Raw genomic sequence first — 24,396 nt, forward strand, 5'->3', positions numbered from 1 at the left:
AGGTTGCGCCCAAACCTAAAAGAAAAATCTGTGATATGATGTGTAGCTGAATTATTGTGCTATGTGTATGTAAGGAAGTGTCACAGTATGCAAGCATTATTAGTGAAAATTCATTATCTGTGTTGAAACAAGTCATTTGAAAATCAAACTAGTAATAATTTGGTAACAATGATACTTTGAATTCTTTCTTCTTTCAGGGTTTCAAAGTGTTTTATATACCAAATATTTTCTAAATATTGTGGCTTTTTTTCTTTTTATCATTAAAATGATAAATGTCATAATTACATTGATTTTTATTAAGATTTTTTATTTTGGAAGCATTTGGACGCAGGCTTTTTCTTGTTGTTTTCTTAATAGTATATTGAATTTAACAATTACTTTATACTAAATGCTACCACAGTTCTTCATTATCAAATAAATGATGCTGTAAGAGAACAGAAATTAGTACTAAATTATACTCATCAGCCAGCATTTGATTCTAGTGTGAAAATTCAGAGATTGTATTTCACTAAGAAAAACATTATTATGATTCATAGTCACTAAGCCTCATGCTTATTAGTGGATTAAATTTTTAGTTTTGCTTATAGGATTGATTTCTCTCTCTCTCTCTCTCTCACTGTGTGTGTGTGTGTGTCTATACATATAGTCAATTAACAGCAAGTCTCTAGGAATGTAAGAACCAATAACACATTCAAAACTAAACTCTTTCTTCAAACAGCTTCTTTTCATTTGTTCTTATTACAGTAAAAGGTGCCATCATCCATCCAATTGCTCAAGCCAGCAACTGGGCATCATCTTGATAGCTGCTCATCTTTACTGCCCACACCCAGTGTCAAGGTCTTTGTATTCTGTCTTCTAAATAGCTGTCTGTTCTGTCTACTCTGTTCACCCTAGTGACTGCCACCCTGGTTCAAGCTGCTACCATCTCTTTCCTGAGTTACTGTAGGGGCTTCTTAAATGGCCTTCCTACATCTATTTTTTGCCCCTTTCCATACAGCAGCATGAATATTATAAAAATGCAAATCTGATCCTGTTCTATCTCTGCTAGAAGAGATCATCATGGTGTCTCCTAAGATAGAGTTCAGACTCCTTAATATGATCTATGAAATCTCAGATGGTCTTGCCCTGCTGTCTTTTCACTCACCTGCCTGCCCAAGCCACATTGTTTTTCATTCATTTCTTTGAAACCAGGTACTCCAGTATTTGAGACTTGGCACATGCTAGTCTTCCCTTCCTTCCCTGCACTATCTCAGTTTCAAGTCACTTCCTCAAACTGCCTTCTAAAACCTTCCAGACTAAGATTGCCTACCTTGATATTCACTTCCATACCATGCTACATTTTCTCTTTTTAATACATATCATATGTATAATTGTTTGTTTAATTTCTACCTTTCCACTCAAGATTTAGATCTAAGAAGGTGAGGATCAAGTCTGAGTTGTTCATCATTTTATCCCTGGGCCCCTGGCAGAGTGATTGACACATAGTAGATGCTAATTAAATATTTGTTAGATGAATGAAAATAAATAAATGCAACAAATGAGTGAGTGTATGAAAGACTGATTTGAATGTCACTCAAACACTTTTGGTGTTGAATTATTCTGACAATCTGAGTTTGAAAAAAATAAAATTATGAAAATTTGAGCACAAATGGGTGGTGCTTTTTAAAAGTTAGTTTGAAAATATCAACAGCTTTATCTACCCAGGTTGAAGTTGATTTAGCAACATGTAAGTGTGTATAGAAAGAATCTTTTAGGTGGAGAAATTTAAATATACTGGCAAGCCCTGAACAAGTGGAAAGGATTCTTTATGAATTCTTTGTATTATATGGAAGGTAAAATCTAGAACAGATTTTTCCTCTACTCAAAGGCTACAACATATCTAACAACTCTTTAACCATTTAAAGGCTATCCAGTATCATAACTTTACACTTTATGGACCTTTGCTTATTAAGGATGAAGCAAAACCAGGAAGTAGACACACACACACAAAATTTTAAAAACTCCAAAGTCATTTCTCATTCTTGATCATATGTAGATGAACTTCTTAAGGAAAGACCTTGGCTTTTCGTTTTCAGAGTATTGCACAAAACCTTGTCCTGGTTGATATTCATAATCAAACAAGTCAAATAGTTGTCATAAACTCCAACGCATATGTATACTCAAAGTCTTCACTCCAACTTCGCTTGCTCTTAATTTGCACACATCCATAAGCCTGTTTACTTTGTTATCTCATTTCCAGGGCCACAGCAAATTAAAACCCTTGGTCATGAATTGGGCAGGAAAAGACAGTTGCAATATTGGCCTAGTGTCCATCTCTTCCTCCTCCAGACTCCTGCAGACCTTCACTAGTGTGAGCACACTAACCACATTCACCTCTTGGCATGATTATGCTTTAAAAAGTCATTTCTCATTCTTGATCATATATAGATAAGCTTCTTAAGGAAAGACTGGCTTTTCACACAGCTGTCAGAGGATTGCACAAAAGCATGTCCTGGTTGATATTCATAATCAAAACACACCAAAACAACTCTGAGTCATCAAAAGAAAATCGAATGATGTTTAATATTGTTTGAGGAGACAAGAATGAAGTAGTATTATTTCCATCACAAATAATGAAAGTAAAAAGCCTTTCTTCTAAAGAGATGAATACAAAATTATTGCTTTTTTCTAGAGCCACTCACAAACCAGAGAGTGTCCCAGAGCTCAAATTTTATGATTTACTACTTCTAATTCTTAGATGTATGATTTGCAAACCTTTAAAATTCAGTCTAGTTCATAGCAACCTGTGAGGAAGGGAGGATAAACATTCCCACTTTACGAATAAAAACCTGAAGTCATTGCTTAAATTATTACCTCAAGGTTATTGCTATTAAGGGTGGAGTTGAGATGAGAACTTTTAGTTGGCTTAGAGTACATTTAGTCATGACAGCAATGTAGCATTGTGATAAAATCACAGGCTTTAGAGTCAGAAAGATCTGGGTTTGGGTCCTTCCTTTGGTCACACACTGAGTCACAGTGGCCAATATGCTTAACTTCTTTAGATAAGGGCAATTTCTTTTTATAAAATTAATATATAATATTTTACATATTTCTGGGGTACATGTGATATTTTGTTATGCATAGAATGTGTAATGATCAACTCAGAATATTTAGGGTATCCACCACCTCAAATTTTTCTCATTTGTATGTATTGGGAACATATCGAATCCTCTCTTCTAGCTATTTTGAAATGTACGATACGTTGTTGTTAACTATAGCTGCCCTACTCTGCTATTGAACATGAGAACTTATTTCTTCTATCTAACTGTATGTTTATACCCATTAACCAACACTTCTACATACCACCACTCCCCCTCAGTCTCTTCCTAGCCTCTGGAATCCACCATCCTAGTCTCTACCTCTGTGAGATCCAATTTTTTAGCTCCCACATATGAGTGATAGCATGCAATATTTGTCTTTCTGTGCCAGACTTATTTCGCTTAACATAATGACCTCCAGTCCCATTCATGTTGCTGCAGATGACATGGTTTTACTATTTTTTGTGGCCAAATAGTATTCCATTGTGTGTGTATACCATGTTTTCCTTATCCATTCATCTGTTGATGGACAGTTAGGTGGATTCCATATCTTTGCTATTGTGAATAGTGCTGCAATAAACATGGGAGTACAGGCATCTTTTTGATATACTAATTTCTTTTCCTTTGGATCAATAACCAGTAGTGGGATTGCTGGATCATATGGTATTTCTATTTTTATGTTTTTGAGAAATGTCCATACTGTTTCGCATAGTGGATGTACTAATTTACATTCTTACTGACAGTGTATAGGACTTCCCTTTTCTGTGCAGCCTCTCCAGCATTCATTATTTTTTGTCTAGATGTGGGCAATTTCTGATCAATTATTAGTCATGTGATACAAACACATATCAATGTGGCAAAGTATGAACTAGAGCTGCAAGAGGGAATCTTTGTGGAATCAAGTAATTGAATTTACTTTGGCTCCTGACACCAGAGCATCAGGAATTAAACCAAAAACATTAACTCAGTGACACCACTTGTCTTAGTCTGTTCTTGCTCCTATAACAAAATACCACAGACTAATTTATGAACAACAGAAATTTATTTTTCTTAGCTCTGGAGGCTGGGAGACTCCAAGATCAAGGCCAGCAGTTTCAGTGTCTGGTGAAAGCTGCTCTCAGCTTCCAAGATGGTGCCACACATGGTGGAAGGTGGTGCTACACATGGTGGAAGGTAGAAAGGCAAAAGGGATGAAGGCTGTATGAAGCTTCTTTTAGAAGGACATTAATCCTCTCCATGAAAGTGGAGCCCTCATGATCTAATCACCTCCTAAAGGCCTCACTTCTTAGCATTATCACATTGGTCATTAACTTTCAACATATGAATTCGAATTTTGGTGGAGGGGACACATTCAGACTATAGCACCACCTCTCTGTATTTTAGTAAGTTGTTTTAATCTCTCTTTTATTTCTTTATATATAACATTGGAATAATACTAATACCTACTTGTATCAGTCAGAATAGGTTATGTGCAGTAAAAACAACCCCTAAATATCAGTATTTAAAAACAACAAAGGTGAATTTCTCACTTACTCATGTCCATTGTGATTTGGCCAGTCCCTCTTCCACATCATCCTTACCTGAGAACTTCAGTTGATTGACCCATTGCTATCTGGAAGGTTGTTGGTCACCATGGCAAGGGGAAGGGATCATGTCATGTCACACACTAGCTCTTAAAGTTTTTCACCAGGAAGAGAGGAACATCTCTCCACTCACATTTTTCTGACCAAAGTAAGTCACCTCTCTATGCCTAACTTCATGGAGTTGGGAAATTGCAGTTAAACAATGGACCTCCGGGAATATGTGACTTCAGTTGGCACTTTCATCTTAAATATATTATTCTGGCCTGTGAGCTCCTCTGGAGTAAAGATTCTGACATTCTTCAGCCTCGGGTCCTTAGCTCCCAGCAATGTCTTCAAGTAACAGTGAGTGAAGAACAGAGTGAGTGAACAACAAAAAACGTTGTCCCATTTAAAGGAATTCTAGATATAGGGAGAGCACAAGGGGACGTTTTCTCAGTGCAGGGCCCGCTGAAATCCCATGCTTGTTGTCTTTCCCTTCCTACTCATTTCTTCTTCCATCCTTCATGGCCAGGCTGTGACCACTGGGCAAGCACCAAGGAGTCTCCCTGATCCTAGAGGACATGCTGGAGACTGCTGCCTCAAGTCATGTTTCTCTAGTAACAGCATTCCTTTCCCCACCTCCTTCCACCTTCCAAAAAGAATCTTTCTTGTTTTAGAAAGTCCCCTCCCCTTCTGTTTCATCTGAGTAGAGGCTGCATCTGTGCCAGAAATTCTTTCAGCTCAGTAGCTCTCAAACCTCAGCAGGCATCAGAATCACCTGGAGGACTTATGAAACCAGTTTGCTGGGCCCGCTTGGTCCAGCGCTTCTGATTCAGTAGGGAGAAGTGGAACCATGAATTTGCATTCCCGACAAGCTCACAGGTTATACCAGTGTTGCTGGCCCGAGGATTGTATTTTGGGCAGCATTACTCCATCTGAACTCTTCTTGTTCTCTTACCTCCTTACGTCCCAAGACTCGCGGATGTTAGTTTATTCTCAGGTACTGGTTTTACTTAGATTTTTTTTGTTTGTTTTTTAAATTGAAATTGTATGTATTTAAGGTGCATAACATGATGTTTTGATATACATATACACAGTAAACTGATTACTATAGTCAAGCTAATTAACACATCCATTCCTTCACAGTTACCTTTGTGTGTGTGTGTGTGTGTGTGTGCATGCGTACATGTTAAGAACACTTAAGATCTACTCTTAGCAAATTTTAAATATGTAACATAGTATTTTTAACTATATGTAGTCCCTTGGTGTACATTACATCTCTAGAACTTACTCATCTTAACGTAACTAAGACTTTGTACCCTTTGACCATCTCCCATTCCTCCCTTCACCCCTGGTCACCACCATTCTACTCTCTGCTTCTATGAACTTGATGTTTTTAGATTCCATGTAAGTGAGATCATACAGTATTTTTCTTTTTGTCTGGCTTATTTCACTTAACATAATGTCTTCCAGATTGACTCATGTTGCCACAAATGGGAGGCTTGCTTTCTTTTTAAAAGCTAAGTAATGTTTTATTGTGTGGGTGTGTGTATATATGTATATATACATGTTTATCACATTTTCTTTATTCATGTGTCACTGGACATTTAGGTTGATTCTATATATCTTGGCTATTGTGAATAATGCAGCAATGAAAATGGGATTGCAGATATCTCTTCAACATACTGATTTTATTTCTTCGGATAAATACACAGAAGAGAGATTGCTGGATCGTATGGTAGTCCTGTTTTTGATTGTTTGAGGAACCTTCATACTTTTTAATAATGGCTGTACTAATGTACATCCCTACAGTGTACAAGGGTTCCCTTTTCTCCATATCCTTGCCAGCACTTATCTTTTGTCTTTTTGGTAATAACCTTCCTGAAAGGTGTGAGGAGGTATCTCATTATAGTTTTTTATTTTTTTTGAGATGGAGTGTCACTCTGTTGCCCAAGCTGGAAGGTAGTGGTGCGATATCGACTCACTGCAACTTCCGCCTCCTGGGTTCAAGTGATTCTACTGCATCAGCCTCCTAAGCAGCTGGGACTAAAAATGCATGCCACCACACCCAGCTAATTTTTGTATTTTTAGTAGAGGGGGTTTCACCATGTTGGCCAGGCTGGTCTTGAACTCCCTGCCTCAAGTGATCTGCCTGCCTCGGCCTCCCAAAGTGCTAGGATTACAGGCATGAGCCACCACACACAGCCTTATTGTACTTTTTAATGTTGCTTTTGAACTGTTGAAATGATCCTAATTATTTCTCCTTGGGATATCATAATACTCGTGTCTTTTATGTGTCTTCCTGAATGTTGTTTTGACTGTTACGGACTGCAAATTCCAAAACATGGGAACTGTTTTGTACCAGAAGGCCTTAGAGAGGGTTTCCCACTCAGCATTTAATGCAAGTTGCATGTGGCCAAAATAGTGAAGGCATTTGGACCCTTTCAACCAACTATTTAAAAAACTTATATGAGTGTTCTTATTATATTTCTGGTATCTTGCTAATTAGCCAGTTGGCATTTTTGAAATCATTAAAGAGAAGTATTGTAGAAGATAAGATTAATGTATCTATAATTTTGACATGGAATTTTATCATTTAGTTGACTAAGCTAGAAATTCATAGTTGTAGCTCTCAAATTGAACTTGGCATAACAACAAAGTAATTTGACTTTTTAGAATAAAGATGTATGTGACTTTGAAGAAATGAAAGGCTGTATTTTAAGTGGCCTTCTATCTGGGGTAATACTTAATAGATGAGGAAAATTAAAATTATATTTAGTTAGACCACGGAGTGAGCTCTTTTTCGAATGGCTTATCTGGGTATTTTCTCTATGTATATCTGTTCTCCATGTGCCCCTTGTTACTACAGGGACATTTGTGTTGCTGAGTCAGCAGCTGAATATAGACAGCTGTGTATATTTTGGTATCTATTATTCCAGCCATGTGTACATGTGAAAAAGTCTCAAATAAATGAGATCGCTTACCACATTGTCTTTATGTTCACTTAACATATTTACTGAACATTTCTTCCTGTCACTAAATGATTTCTTACATTTAAATGATTACATAGAATTCCTTTATTTGAATACACCCTAATTAGTTGGAAAATCGTTGCTTTAAAATAATTGAAAGAAAAAAAGTACATGTTGCCGAATTACCCCCTCGAAAGGGAGAAAAATATGTATATACAAATGTTGCTAACAAAAAACCTTTTGTTAATATTTCCATGTGGTACTTTAGGAAGAAAATGAAATTTTAAACCTGCTTAGGTTTAAAAACATCTGTCAGTTTGGGGTGATAGGGGTCATTTTTTAGTATTCTCTTAGCTTTGGAGACAGATGATCCAATCTATAGCAATAAAGAGAAAAAACACCAGAAATTATGCCTCCAAATAATAAGATACATAAGAAACTAAATAGATTAAATGTTGCCACCGTTACATGCTGTTTGGAATGTTTGAGCTTGATTTACGCGTTAGGTGGTATGTGTTTGTTTTCGCTTCTGTTTTGAGGTATTTGAATACTTCTCACATACAGTTTTGATAATTTTTTATAGAAGTGAGTTCCTATAAAGGTTATAAGTTGAACTTATTTGGTCCTCACCAACAGTTGCAAGTTATCAAAGGCAGGGCACTGTGCTATGCAATTCAGAGACCCATTTGATTTCTTTAAATAACGTATTTTTAAAATTTTTTCTTTAGCATATTTTTTCTAACTGCATTCTAAATTCATAAAGTCTTCTTTCTTTCTCATCTGTTTTCTCCAAAAATTTTCAATTATGCTTCCTTCTCCTAATCCTTTTTCTGTTAATTTGTGGCGTTATGAAGGGGAAATCGTGTGTTCTTTAAGCTAAACGGATCTGAATTTGAAAGCTTTCCTTCTGCTTCCTAGCTGTGTGACATTGAACAAATTACAGATGTTTTCTGAGCCTCAATGAAATGGAGCAATTTTTCCTCCTGCATTTTTCTGAAACTAAATACAATAATATACATTGAGTTGCTAAAAACTAAAATCAGGACTCAATAAATGCTAGTTCTCTTCTCATTTCTAATTTTCACTCTTTCTTCTCATTTTTCATACTTTCCCCCAAAGTCTCCAGATGAATAATTTAAAACTTCTTGGCAGTTCTTTTGGGAAAGATTTAGGATAAAACTTTTTTCTTTCTTTCTTTCTGGAGTTAATCATTATTAAAAATTCACCATTTAACTAATATTTACTTTGATCTAAGTAAGGCTGTAGACCTTAGTTAACTTTATTTAATTTCAATTTGAATGAGTCCTGAGATCACCTTTTAAGCAGTAGATAGTCCCCACATTATGGGAAGAAATTGTTATCCCAGGATCACCAAGGATGGGTGGGGGAGCCATGATGGTGACTGGTGTCTTCATCAAGTAAAACCTAGAGATGTTACCAGTGAATTCTGTCTTTTGCTTGGGAGTTGCTGATAGAAGATTATGCTTCTTAAGTCTAAACCCCAGCAAATCAATTCATGCTATGCTAGTAGCTGTCTTCCCTTGATTTTCCCAGCTGGGAATTCCTCTCTGCCTCTCTGCTTTTCCTCCTCCTTTCATTGAAAACAGCTTGAAGGTCACCTTCTTTGTGAAACCTCTCTTGCTCTCTTCCTCCCTCTTACTCCATCCCCAGAGTTCTTTTTCTGGCCTTTCTCTGTGCCCCATGAATACTCCCATCCTTGTGCCCAGTAATACTTGCTCGTCTCCCTGCTTCTAGGCCCTCAGCCCAGTAAGAGCACAGACGATGTTGGATTCAGTGACAGATTCTGGTCACGAGTCATGGCAGTGCTCAGCAAGTATCTATTGAATATTTCTGCAGAAATCAATGTTAAACATCACAAGAGTTTAAGATAAAAGTCATGGTTCCCTTGGATAAAGGAGCATAGAAGTTTGAAGTTATAATTGGTCTGGATTGAAAACAATATAAGCAGAGCTAAATAAAGTTGAGTTGGAGTCTGCTTTCTAATTATACTAAACTAGAAATCTGAACCAATTATCAATCAATATCGTTCTGGAAGAATTAAGAATGCTATTTGATTTACCTAATTACTTGATTTCATTATCTTATTCAGATTTAGGAAGAAAGGAGAGTCCTCTTCATCACTCAAAAAGTAATATAAAAATAATCCAGACACCCCATAAATATATTAAAGCAAAGGATATTGAAGCCTGAGAAAGCTGAGCAATTACTTCAGTTCTCTACAGCATTTTCATTTTGAAGACACAGCCAGTTCGGAAGTAATATAGTGGCTGCAAAAATTGTATAGTCAGAACTTGAGTTGGAAGAGCTGCTAAAACAGCCACTTACATACCAATTACATATCCTCTTGGACCTTAGCTCATCTGTCTAAGGGGATGTTGATAACTACTTTTCAGGGTTGTTACGAGGATTAAGTGAGCCAGTATGTGAATAAGCCAACAAACATTCCATTAATCTCCAAAAGACTACAAATAAATCTATGGTTTTACATGAAAGTATAGCAAAGCTAAAAAATAGTGTGTTACAGTAAGTTATGTTTGTCTATGGATCTGATACCATTGAGGATCAAGAAATGTAAACAAATGCTAATTATTTATTTAGAAAGCATACACATATCAAAAACTCATAACACTATTAGTTTTGATTTTGATGAAAAAAATCAAGAAAACTGCGGTTGAAGTAACTTGAATGTAGGGGACTGCTCTCCCTTGTCATAAACTCATTTTAAATAAGCCCCAGGGATTGTAATGCTTTGAAGAAAAGTCAAATATAAATATTCCTTCTGTAGGTTGAGAGTAGACAGGGAAAAGCCACCAGTAGGGTAACCCTTGAGGGCCAGGGACAGTGGCCTCTCACTACCTCGCCCAGCTCCAGCCTTAAGGCCTTGATGAAACAGACCCTCGCCCACTGGGATGACTCATGGTCTCTGTAGAAACAGGACTGTGCAGCACACAAAAGATGAAACAGGACAAACGGAGGGAGTGGAATAGAGATTTAATTTCAAGGCATGAAAATTAAATAAATAAAATTCAGTCTCACTTCATCATCTTTATGAGGAGATGAATGTAAATTAGGTTAAGGAGAAGAATCCTTTCTGGAGCCCCCCCCTCAGTTTCCCTTCATCACAAGGCTGAAGATCTCTGTCCAGCCTCTGTGGCTGCATGCTTTATGAGAGTAATCATTCTGAAGTCGCAGGATATTCTCAGAAAGAAGCCATTTCCATCTGTGAATCAAAGTTGTAAGGTTAGAGCAAGCAAAGATCACTGATGAGTTGGCATGAAGGTAGGTAGACATAAACACAATGGGGACTGAGCTTTGGGGAAGGAAAGAAAGAAAGCCATGTCCCTTTTGGAGCCCAGGAGGAAGCTATCAATAAGTCGGGATGACCCAGGTGCAGAGAAATTTCATTGATGCTGATTAAGGCTTACTTCTCATTTGCTTTACAATGCACAGCATTAGCCTTAAACAGATTCTTGAGTATAAACTTCATAAAGGCAGATAACAGTTCTAAATTCATCCTCTATTCTACTTTACACCCAGTAGATTCAGGTGTTGTCCAAGTGGGTAGAATTGTTTTCAGTGTTTCAAGATTATAATGTGTCATAAATAAGTCTTTCTTTCCTGAACTTCTCATTTAGTCTGGTTTGTGATTTTAGCTATTTTCTAGTTGCTCCAGTCCTGCATTTTTGCCTCGAAGGCTACACTCCACCTGCTTTAAATTAGCAAGCACAGCTAATTACTCTAATATGTACCAGATTGGTTTGCCTTTTACTCTTATGTTCCAGGCTTCAACATCCTTTTTTGCTCTGTACTTAGAGTTCCAAATTGGAAATGAGATAAAAGCAGTACATGTTCCTTGCATAGGTCAATAATACAGTTACATATAAGTGAGAGTTCTGTTACGTGTCACCAACAACATTCTGTATGTTTGCCATAAACAGAATTCTAACTAACTATTTCTGTTCTAAAAACTCAGAAATATCATGTGAACATTTTTCATTTTAGTATATATTAATCCTTTTAAATATCTGTATAATATTCTATTATATGGAGGCAGCATGATTGATTTAACCAATTTTCTGTTGCTGAGCATTTAAGTTGTTTCCAAGTTGTTGCCATTACTATCGTGCTGCAGTGAATATCCTTATACATAGTTTCATGTATTCTTTGGCAAATCTTTTGAAAGGAGAATTCATAGAAGGGAAATTGGCAGTCAGCAGGCAGGGGCTGGCAAAGGGAATGGACATTTCAATTTTTGAAAGTCTTTCTCATGTTACCCTCAAGAAAAGTACCAATTTGTTCTCTCATTGACAGCTTATTAGACCTTCTTCCCTTATACCTCACCAATAATGGTCATAATCAATCTTTTTGTCTTTTTTTTTTTCATTTTTGCCAATTACTAGTGAAGTTAATATTTTTACTTTTGAGATTACCTTAGTTTGCATTTCTTTGCTCATTCTTCTTTTCATTTGTTAACAGAACATTTATGTTTTTTTCTTCTGTGAATCAACTATCAAAGTTTTCTACCCACTTTTCTCTTGGCTTGCTATCTCTAACAGGACATTGCAGAGGAAACAAACCATTATAAGGTGTAGAAGATACTTGAAGCTAAAAATATCTGAGGCATGATTCCAAATTACACTATCCTTGTAGAAAGTGGTAGGGTGTATGTATGGTGTTTTTACAAACATGGTTTTATCCTGTTATTGTTATCTTAGGCATCCCTTGAACTCATTTTTACTGCTAGGCATTCTTTCTGATTTTTGTTATATTCCTGACATCTTAGGCAATTAATCATTCTTCTCAATTTTTTCCTTTCAGCTCATATATTCGGCAGATAATTCAGCAATCTCAAAAATCCCAGGCAGAAAATTTCTGTCCTTAGATACATGTGTTTTTTCAAAGAAGAGGTTGTTTTTAACAAGTAAGGACATTTTAAAAGGTATATGGGAATTCTTATTCACGCTTTCAGATATTTAATATTGTCATTAATCCATGATTTTCTTCCCCAATACAACTTTCTCCTTCTCTTCCTATACTTTATCCTCCACCTTTTCCTTTTTTCTTTATCCTCCACCTTTTTTCTTTCTTTCTTTTGCCCTTTCTCTGCCCCTTCATTTCACTTTCTCTGTTTTACTCTCTAGTAGAGAGCTTTCTCTCTGACAGCAACTCTGAACCAATTAATTTTGTCTCCTGGAATTTAGGTGAAAACTCTTAATAAAGCAGGCACTGATTGATTGATACTTCAGTGGTGAAACAATAGGTGTGCCCATTAAATTCAGGAGCGAAGCCAGGATGTACACCTTCATCCCAGTTGTGTTTACCTTTGCTCTGGAGGCACTAAGTGATACAGTTAGAAAATGGCAATTGTAGGTTTTAAAATTAGGAAAAGGAAGGCAAACAATACTATGTCAAGATGATATAATTGTATTTCTAGAACACCTGAGAGAATGAACTGGAAACTGTTTTTCTTAAACAGCTAGCAAGTTTAATAATGTGGTTTAGTACAAAATCAATGCACAAAAATCAGTAGCCTTCCTACATTCAAACAACTACTTGAAGATAGAAATGGGAGTAAAAGAAATATACAATACCAATTGTATTGTATACCAATATACAATAGAAACTCAATGACAGAATACCCAGGAAATAAAAAGTAACAAGAAATGAGAAAGGTCTATGTTAAAAAAACTATGGCATAAAACTTCTTATTTTTAGATAAAATGCTACAGCAGTGTAACAACACCGATTTTCCATATATTTATGTATAGATTTAGCATGATTCCATAAAAATTACTAACTGGATTTAAAAAAATCAAATTATAAAGTTCATGTGCAACATAAAATGTGTAAGAACAGACTAGAAACTTTTGACAAAGAAAAATAATGAGGCCAGGAGCAGTGGCTCATGCCTGTAATCCCAGCACTTTGGAAGGCTGAGGTGGGCGGATCACCTGAGGTCAGGAATTCGAGATCAGCCTGGCCAACATGGTGAAACCCCATCTCTGCTAAAAATACAAAAATTAGCCAGGCATGGTGTCGTGCGCCTGTAATCCCAGCTACTCCAGAGACTGAGGCAGGAGAATCACAGAATGACAACTCTTAATATTGACTCAAATACATACTGGATTTGGTATATAGTACAAATATATGAAATTGATATGTAATGTAGGTAGTATTTCAAACCAAGGGAAGAGAGATTGTTTACCTGTAAACAATAGTTAGATCCCTGCCTGATTCTTACACAAAAAGAGATCCCAGATGCATCAAAAAATTTAAATGCAAGGAATTAAACCATAAAATTACTGGAAAGAAACATGGGAGAATGTTTTAAATATAATCTTAGATTGCAGAAGGTCTTTTTAATGATGACTTGAAACCATCCATGAACATACTGATAGGTTTAACCATATACAATTGAAATTTTCTGTATGCTAAAAGATACAATCAAATAAAGTAAAAATGTAAATTAAACATGCTTCTCACACATATTACAACCAGAAACCTGATTTCCTCAATACGTAAAAAAAAGTGTATAAATCAGTTCTAGAAAACCAAATGAGAAAACATTCTTCTCTGGATATAGCTATAAGAAATCCAACACCATGCTTACATTGGGGAAGGAGGACCAGAGGCTGAAGCGACTCCCTCTTCATTTTGTACTGCTGGGTTTTTACCATGAGCATGTGGAGTGTCCTACTTTGTTCTGGCTGCTGTAACAAAAATATCATAGACTGTATGGCTTATAAACAACAGAAACTTATTTATCACAGTTCTGAAAGCTGGGAAGTCCAATATGCCAGCAGATTCAGTATCTAGTGTGGACCCACTACCTGGTTTATAAATACTGTCTTCTTACTGTGTCCTCACATGGTAGAAGGGGGAAGGGAGCTCTCTAGGATTCCACTTATATTAATCCCATCATGGACTCTACCCTCAGGATCTAATCACCCCCAAAGGCTCCGTCTCCTAATACCACCACCTTGGGGGCTAGGATTTCAACATAGGAATTTTGGAGAGGCATATTCAGCCTATAGCAAGTAGTTTCCAAAGAGAAATAGATGAAAGAAAAACAGACCGAGAAATACATTTTAAAAATTGAAAATCTATGTTTTCTTGAATTCATCTTGCTGCCACTAACCTGCACAAGTAGGAGAAGAGAGGGAAAAAGATGAAAACAGAAATAGTCCAGAAATAGTCCAGAAATAGTCGCAGGCTTCTCCACCATCTTCCTTTTTTTTCTAATACATTTACCATTAAGGTTTCATCCATGGGGTTTCTCTGAAAAACCCCTGGATGTCCCTTAAATGCTAAAAGAATTTTGCATTTACAAGTGGAATAGATCATTCTTTCTGTGAGTGGTGGGAAGTTTGGTCTTGCCATCCCCAAGGAAGTCTCCCTTCACACCTGTTTCTACCTTGCTTTAAGGATGATCCTACTTAGATTTTACTTATGAAAAATATGTAAAATTCTCTAGCAGAAATTATGTAATTTGAACAATTTTCTAATGTTTGTATAGAATTTTAAGAATGCTTTACTATTAATTGAGCTACCATCAATTGGAAAACTTCTTAAGAAATTTAATGTACAGTATATCAGTCTGTGGCTTAAAAGATGGCACAACTCACTGTTCATTTAGATGGTGATTTTATCTTGGTGAGAGATGGCTCCTTATTTAGAGCAGTTAAGAATGTAAGACCTTTAGTAGCCTTAACAATACGGACACGACTGTATTACTTGCCAAAGTGTAGACTTACGTATATAAGATATTTAATAGTACATGGAACGACTAGAATTGAAATTGCTGTTGTCCTCCAGCTTTCCCCCTTGCCCTGTAGGAAAGCCAACAGTGTGTGGGATTTTACAGGTATCTAAAATCACCGGAAATGATATTAATATTTAGTAGAGTCTCACTATTCAATGGTGTCTCCAAAAACAGCCACTATCTTGTAAGTGAAGTTAGTATATGTTTTCCAGCAGTGGAGGGGTCTCTATAAAAAGTCCAATTTGTGATTTTAAATGCTTCAGTTCTTCATCCAGGAATATCTTGGCTAATTTTCCGTGTCTTAGTAAGTTGGTGACATTTTTAGTGATAGTTTCTTTACACCAGTTTCAAGTCGCCTTCCTGTCAGGAAATGCAGAGAATGGGGAGTGTGACAGTGATTGTGTAAGAGCTTGTCCAGATTTGAGGAGTTGGGATGTGGGGTGGAAAGCATATTTCTACTTTGAGGGAAATGGCCTTCTAATTTCTTCTGTTCGTGCAGAAAATATCTCCCACAGGGTCTCAGCAGGGTGTTTTCTGAGCTCATTATGGATCTGTTACTTGGCCTCCTGGAGACTTCTGTATTCTACGGGCTTCTGGCTTTTAGTCTTTGGAGAGCACTTGTTCTATGTCATTGTTACACAGCTCATAATTGGTGTGGGCCCATATTTTACAGTTTGTCAGGCTGGCAGGTTTTGAAGGCATTACTAACAGAACAGGTGTAGATTTCTAAGGGCAGTCTCGTCTCTATTCCTAGCGTTTTCTGCAGGCTCAAGATGTACTTGACCATAAAGTAATATTTTACATTTAATGACTTGAATATCATTTTGCAAATTTTCTAAACATTTTGTACTTCCTTTTAGTTCCAGCATTTAAGTGAATGTAGAACTATACTGAATATTGAGAAACAATTCTCCCCAAGGTAGACCAGCAAAGATCTTCAGAATGTGTCCATAAAATCATAGCTTAAACTTGCCACAGAATTAACATTTTGCAGATTTTCACATTATATCACTCTTATGGCATCTTCTGTATTCCCCATATGCCCAGGCACCATATTCCTCTTCATTTTCAGTTAGTTTTATGCTTGGGTGTCCCAATGGAAACAGAATAGTGCTTGCAGAATTGATCAGATTACTCATGCATTCGATCCAGTTGCATCACGAAGATAACTAAAAACATCAGATGAACGGGTTTAGGTTTTCCTACCTTGTTTTTCTTATTGCTTTTATGTTTGTCACAAGACAAGTCTCCGAATCTGAAGAAATAGAATGAATTTAAAAGAAAGGCATGATTTATTCTTTCTGTATCTCCCAACTGTCTCTCTTACATAAATTCAACTGTTCTTTTTAACTTCCAAATTGTTAATGCTTTTGCCACTAAAATATACAGATTCCATTCAGATAGTTTTTGACTCTTAAGTCTCAGAACAAACTTGCAGTCATAACTACCTCTCCATGGACAGAAAGTCATCATTAATTACTTAGTATATTTTTAATTTGCCTAGCAGAGCAGTAAAAGAATAATGTGAGCTATGACGAGTTAGTAATAGCTATTGTTTGAGAACTTCTTATAATCAACACAAAAGTAAGCATTATATACATAACTTATCTTTGAAAATTCCTTGTAGTCAGACCCAGCTGATATCACTAATATCACTCATGTAGACCTTAATTGCCAGAACTGAACTGTGCTTTGCATTTATTATCCCCTCTTCACAACAATCCTACAGGTACTGTTACTATACCCATTTTACAAATGAAGGAACTGGGGCTCCAAGAGGTTGATTCATTGTTCAAATGTGGTTATTAAGTATTAAGGGCTGTGTAGGGATTCAAGCCTGCTAGGTCTTCTGCTTCAAGTGCACCATATACTGTGTATCAAAGAAGGCTTTGCCATTTTATAGATGGAGGAACTGAGATAAGAAAAGCCACTTGCATGGCATCAAATGAGGAAGCAAAGACATGGGCCCCTGTCTCTCTGATTCCAGTGTCCACGTGAAAAACAATTATGCTACATGCTAAAAGATGATCTTTTTTTTTTTTTTTTGAGACGGAGTTTCGCTCTTGTTGCCCAGGCTGGAGTGCAGTGGCAAGATCTCGGCTCACTGCAATCTCCACCTCTCAGGTTCAAGCGATTCTCCTGCCTCAGCCTCCTGAGTAGCTGGGATTACAGATGCCCACCACCATGCCCAACTAATTTTTTGTATCTTTAGTAGAGACAGGGTTTCACCGTGTTGGCCAGGCTGGTCTTGAACTCCTGACCTCAGGTGATCTGCCTGCCTCGGCCTCCCAAAGTTTTGGGATTATAGGCGTGAGCCACCACGCCCAGCCAAAAATGATTTTTATTCTATTTTTATTTTTTAAACTTTATGTGATTGAACTCTTAGTCACCCATATGAATTTTCTTTTTTCAATTCTGGTAAAGATATAGATTAAAAATCCTATTCTAAAAGTTTGAAATGTCTCAACTGGGAAGAAAGTCCTAAAATTGTTCTAGCTTGAACAGAAAATATTTCCATCTGTCACATTTGTGGATACCACATGGGGTTTTTATATAATGTTTTTGTTTGGTACTCAAGGCATAGATTAATTTTTACTTCCTTTGGGCAGACAGCCTCACATTCTGGTGAATTTTTAAACCTCCAGATAAAGATAAAAATTCAAACATATAAATAAGACAGTATCAAATATATTTAAAATAATAGTCACACTTCAACTAGGAAGATGATGAAAAATCGGAGGGCAGGGACCCTTATGAAATAGTCAGGAACAAGGATGAATTAGAATCTATCTGCATGGCATACCCTCATTTATGTGCCAAGCCTTCGTTAACTGCCACCACTTCTTGGAAGCCTGTCCTGACTCCTTCAGATAGTATGGAAGAGCATTCTGCAATGCTCCTGTAGCTCCATCATAGCAATTCTTTTATTTTAAATGTTTATTTCGACTGTTTTCCTACTGGACTCCATACTCCTTGAAATCAGGGATGAGGTTTTATTAACTTTGTGTCCCTAGTGCCTAGAACATTTCAACCATACTCAAACCTTCATCAACTCAGTTCACAGTCAACAGATACTTACTGAGCATTTAGTATATGCCAGGCACTCTGCCAAGGCACCGGGACAGCATGAAAAAACAATAGAAAAGGGAATATATAAACAAGAGTGAACACTGGACTGGGAGTCTGAAAACTTGTATTCCAGTTCTATTCTGTCTGCTAATTCAGTGTTTGATCTTCAGTAACATTCCTGGCCTTTAGATGGCTAAAAGGAATATCTGGATCCAAAGATGTCTAAAGTCTCTCAGCTCTGGAAGTCTATGTAATTATAATTATCTCAAATATAATTGAACCATGTCTAATGTATTATAGGCTCACAGTGTGGTCAGAATAGTGTAATGTAAATATATAGGAATAAACTTCTGTGAGTGTGAGAATACTAAAAACTGGTATGGATTAGTGCCATAAGAAGCAAATACCAGAATGTGCTTAAGCTTGTAAAAAGGGTAAAGGACAGCAATAAGGCTTTTAAGATTAGTATGAGAACAAAAATAGGAGAGGTAAGCCTGAAGATTAGAACGGACGGTATGTGGTATAGTATTACACATGACTCACAAAGCAGAAATCTTCTCTTCAAGAAGAGCTTTTGTCTGCAAAGGCAAATGGTTCAAAGGGAAGTGAACCCAAGAGAGGCAAGCAGACAGTGGGCTTGAGTGCGGGCAAGAGTACATCTCTCTGTAGTGAGAAAGGTGGAAAATAAGATTTTCTACAGATGATCTCCAAGACCCACAATGAATCTCAGATTTATGTAAGATGGGAAAGGCCTGGAGATAGCCCAACAGTATCCTAGTTTGCAAAGTAAAAGAAGGTGTGTTTTGTGAATTTCAAGCTGGTAATCTTGATGTCTATTGCTTAGCAAAATTGTGGCTGGTTTGTGAGCACTGGGAATGAAAAAAAAAAAGATGATCAATATGTAGCCAAAAGTTAGCCCAAACTAATTTTGTATTTTTGGTTGTCTGCAGGTATATACATATTTGTCTTTTTTTTTTCTTCAAATTAAGAGACAAGGTCTTAATGTGTTGCCCAGGATGGTCTCGAATTCCTGGGCTTAAGCAATTCACCCGCCTTGGCCTTCCGAAGTTGCTAGGATTACAGATGTGAGCCATCGCACCCAGCCCATATTTGTCTTTTAACTTGGCCTTTGACAAAATCATGATCTCTTTTTGAAGAATATGGAAACATTAAGTGTGGCTGGCCTTCTAGTTAGATTTATTTATAACCAGTTAAATGATGTCATCAAAATGACGGTTGCTGATCAATATAGTCTCAGGCCAGGAAACGTATTTTGAGCCCAGTGTCTACTTCAATGCCAGGTGTCCATTTTTATTGCAATTACATGAATATCTAAACAAATTAACAATGTCTACCTAGAAAGAGGTCTGTAGTGGAATATCACAGAGCTTTCTTTGCTCTATACTTTCTTCAATTTCCAAACACTTGGGTGAAGCTTTGGAAGTCAGATTTATAATATTTGCAAATGAACATAAACTGAGAGGGACAACAGGATTTTGGAAGCCAGGCTTAGGATCCAAAGAGACTGATAAGCAGAAATTTTGTTCCCAAGTTAACAAAATGAAATTCAGTGTAGTAAAATCCTTCACTTGAATCTTTGAGGGAATAAGTCCCGGCCCTGCCCTGTCAGGCATGCTGGAGAGCAAAGAGGAGGATGTGGAGGTAGAAAGTGGTCTCCTTTGAGTCTGCATCTTCATACACTGAAGGGGTATGGACAGGTGCAAGAGGCCAGATACTTACCCAAGGTGAGGCCTTCAAACTTATGTACTCCCCATGGCTTTTCACAGGCAATCATTGAGATTTGGAAAATGGGAGTTGATTGGTCCACAGGCCTAGTTTTAAAGGCAGAGCAGCATTCTTTTGCATTTGGTATTATGGAAACAGGAATCAGAATAAGAAAAAAGAAAACCTCAAATGAAAGCAAATCTGGAGGCCCCTCCCCATCTCAAATGGGAGGCTCTGGGGTAACCTGCTAGCTATGTGACTCTAGGCAAGTTACCTAAGCTCTCTTAGCCTCAGTAACCTGAAAAATAGATATTACAATTATTACTCCTCCAGAATTATTGTGAGAACAAATGTTTTTGTACAAAGCACTTAGAACATTGCCTGACCATAAGCAGTATGGGCTGTTATTACTATTATTATTAAAACTTAGATTCTGAGTATGGCTTGTTACAGTGAGGAGACTAGTTAACAGGATTCTTACACTTCCCATGCCTTAGAAAAACATGCAAAACAACAACAACAAAAAAACAGTCATAAAAGTGTAGGATGGAGGACATGTAGCTTTGCAGCATTGACCAAAAAAAAAAAAAGGTAGATTTAGGCTGTTTTTGCATATACTGAACACTTTGTACCAATTGGCATTACAGTTTGAAGATGCAGAGCCTGTAGATTCACTCACTCTAGATTTTATAGTTTCATTAAGCTTCGTTTTTCTTTATCTCTCTTTTTTTTTTTTTTTTCCCAGAGAGATAGGCTCTTGCTCTATCACCCAAGCTGAAGTAGTGGCATGATCATAACTCACTGCAGCCTCCAGCTCCTGGGCTCAATTAATCCTCCTGCCTCAACCTCCTGAGTAACTGAGACTACAGGCATCTGCCACCATGCCTGGCTAACTTGCTAAAAAAATGTTTTGTAGAGATGGAGTCTTGCTATGTTGCCAGTGCTGGTCTTGAACTGCTGGCCACAAGTGACACTAAAGCCTCGGCCTCCCAAAGCGCTGGAGTTACAGGTGTGAGCCACTGCACCCAGCCTTCACTAGGCTCCTTATTGTGCAACTGCCGTTAGCATCCCCATGCCATTTTCCGGTATTGGTCCCTAATTCCTGCTTTCATCTACAAGTTCAGATTAATTTTTTCTAAAATAACAACAGCAGTATTTATGTCTTACTCCAACTCCATGGCAGATGTGTGTAAATTGCAAGCATTTAAGAATAGCATTTGCCAACTCCCAAGACTTGGCTGTCCCTATCGCTCTGGCCTTACTTACCTAACTGACCTCCTGTAGTACTGAGTTGTGTGCTGGCCAAGTTCCTATTCCTGGCCTGCTTTCTTTCCCTTGACCTTCCTTGAAATGCTGCTAACCTGACTTTTGACTGTGATCTATGTGCTATCTCCTGTGTGAAGCCTAATGAAAGGTCCTTCTCTAATGGAAACTTTCATTCTAGGAGTTACCTCATTCTGTTTTATGTGGATCTGTTAGCTCCTTCATTAGGTTTCAAGCTGTTTGAAACAGTGATTGAATTTGCTCACCTTTGCTTTCCTCTCAGGGTCTACATTGGGTCCCTGAGTGATAGAGCCTTCTGTAGTATTGAATTGCTTTAAACAGAATTAAAGGACATTGGCACCAAATGTGATTTTGCTAACCCTTGGGAGTCTTGGTGCCTCTGTCTGGGCTTGACCAGGGTAGAATGGCTGAAGAAAATGTGATTCCTCCACCCATGATATTCTTTATTTCTCAACTACTCTGGAAGTTTTTGCCTCTTTTTGTTTCTATCCATTTTCATACTTTTAAGCTACCCTTGCTTTTTCTTCCTGTCTAACCTTTCTTTACATGCTCACATGCAAGCCCAGTCATCCATCTCTCTTTTTCACCTTCCTGTCCTCATATATTTTTCTTAAAATATCTTTTCTCATCTAATCTCCTTTCCTCTGTCAGCCTCCTGAGCAGAAAATGGTAGTGCTAATGTTTTAAAAAGTGGGGGAGGACTAGAAATCTGTATGGAATGTAATTCACTTTTATTGCTTTTAAATTAAATGAAAGGTTTTTGCCCTTGTTTCCATTCTACTCAGAAGGATTTCAGACTAAATCCTTAAGCCTGCCATATGGAAATAACTGGGCTAGAGGGCTGCTATCTAATCTAAGCATTTAATTCAAACATTTGAAATGGTTTTTGCTTCAAGAAAACATAGGTTGACACTAAGCTTTATTTTAGCAAAGGTTTGGGAAAGGTTCTAATCTGCAGTATGTACACTTTGATAAATTTCATAGACTAGAGCAACAGATTACAATTTAGTTTGTTCTTCAAACATAAAACTATTTTAATCCTAGTTATAATTTCACTGAAGGCTGGATTTACTCACTGGCTTGTTAAAACTGTAGATACCAACCACAACCCTGTTATTTAAACACAATTCAGAAATCATAAATAGAAATTCAAAAGGAGAGCTCAATGCTGCAAGATGAGATTTGATGCCCTGAAGAAACTCTCTCTGAAATTTGCCAAAGACCTTGTGGAACTTAAAATATCTTCTTGTTTCCTACCAGCTAGATATGGCAGCTTGAGAACTATTTATTATGAATCAAGATAGATATTTTACCAACTCAGAAAATGTTGCTTTTTGTTTGGATATTAATCTTGTTTGTTCATATTTTTAACTAGGAAAGTTAGTACAGTAATATGGTGGTCATCCAACAGACCACAAGAAGAGAATTTGTCCCTCATTCAGCATTTTAGCAAATATTTCTTGAACACTAGCCATGTGCAAGGTATTACAGTGAATGTTTCTGCTAATAAAAATATGAATTAAATTTGATGTTTGATCATAAGAAGTAGAAGAACTGTGATACTATAATATTGTAAGTGCCATAGAAAACTTGCTATTATAAAATGCTCTAAGGAGTTAATGCTTGCATAGGGTGCAGTGGTTCAGCTAGAGAAGGCTTTATAAGGAAAGTGGAATATGAGCTTTGATGCCTAGCCAGATGTGGGTGTGTGAAGAACAGGGCAGGGCAGTGGGGAGTGGATGGATTCTGGACAGCTGAAACATTGTTAACAAAATCTCAGAAATGGTACAAAATGGAATATGAATGAGGAATACAGAACATTTGTTAGGTTTTATTTTTATGCAAATTAAAGAGTTAGAGACAAAGTTAAAGTCAATGGGTCTAGAATTTCAGCTAAAACTTTGGTAGGTAGTGGAGAATATTTTATCATTATTCTGCTCTTTAAACAACTTCAGAGATGATTGATTAATCTTGATTGTAAAGGAAGAGAAATTGTTTGGAAGACCAGTTAGGGGGTTATCATATGGTCTAGTAAAAGTTAATAAGATCTGCACAAGGCTGGGAAGAGTAGGATTAGAACAGAGGGGTGGAATTAAAGGACATCATATATTGGAAATTTCTAGGATTTAGAACCTGATTGGAAGAGGAAGAAGAAAGGGAGGAGTTAAAAATAACTGTAAAGAGCCAAATCTGAGAACTGACCCTGCTAAAAAAGTCAGACAAGTCAAGTGGTGCAGCTGGTGTGTGCTAGAAGGTAAGTTCAGCTTTACTAGCAGTACATGAATGTGTATATGTTCCCTAACGGGCAGTGGAAAGTGTGAAATTGAAACTCAGGATATGACCTGAAATACAGACTTGGGACTCATTAGCATCAAGGAAATAGTGAAGATGTAGGAACTGATATGAATGCCAAGGGAGAGTATGGAAGAGAAGATGGCCAAGAACAAGACTCTAGGGAGAAGTTCTACTTTTAGGTGAGTCTGTTGAAATAGTCAGTGAGGTCAGAGTAGAAGTAGGAGAACTTAACATCATAAAAGACTGGGGAAGAGAGAGTGTGGAGAAAGGAGGGGCAGTAATATCCATGGAAGCAGAGAGGTAAGGAAGATGAAAATTGAGGGGGAAATTAAATGTGGCAGCTAAGAATTCATTGACGACTTTCACAAGAGAGGTCTTAGAACCATGAATTGCTGGAATGTATCCTCTTTGTCAGTCTGGAGTGTTTGTTTTTGACCTATTAAGTATTCTAGATTTGTCCAATGATTTAAAATAGCACAGATAACTCTGTGTGTGTGTGTGTGTATGTGTGTGTGTGAGAGAGAGAAGAGAAAGAGTGAGCATCAGTCTTGTGGCCAGGGGACTATTTTATATTAATAAGTGATAAAATTATTTAAATATTCCTTGAGCTCACATTTCATCAATAACAG

At 37.1% G+C, this 24,396-nt stretch overlaps 1 protein-coding gene across 4 annotated transcripts in view; it reads left to right on the plus strand.

The window, feature by feature from the left end:
* The window catches only part of TMEM200A (transmembrane protein 200A), a 77,826-nt gene that overhangs the window by 50,162 nt on the left and 3,268 nt on the right, over nucleotides 1–24,396 (plus strand). Inside the window, exon 1 of one of the 4 annotated variants that reach the window (XM_034962855.3) lies at nucleotides 5,208–5,639. The exons of 2 other annotated variants lie outside the window; for them this stretch is intronic. The gene's annotated coding sequence lies outside the window, so the exon portion shown is untranslated. Of the gene's footprint in view, nucleotides 1–5,207; nucleotides 5,640–10,818; nucleotides 23,727–24,396 lie in introns of those variants that run through there. One more of the 4 variants, XM_057302592.2, reaches the window with a different exon arrangement.

Source organism: Pan paniscus, chromosome 5 (assembly GCF_029289425.2).
Source record: "Pan paniscus chromosome 5, NHGRI_mPanPan1-v2.0_pri, whole genome shotgun sequence".
Lineage (NCBI taxonomy): Eukaryota > Metazoa > Chordata > Mammalia > Primates > Hominidae > Pan > Pan paniscus.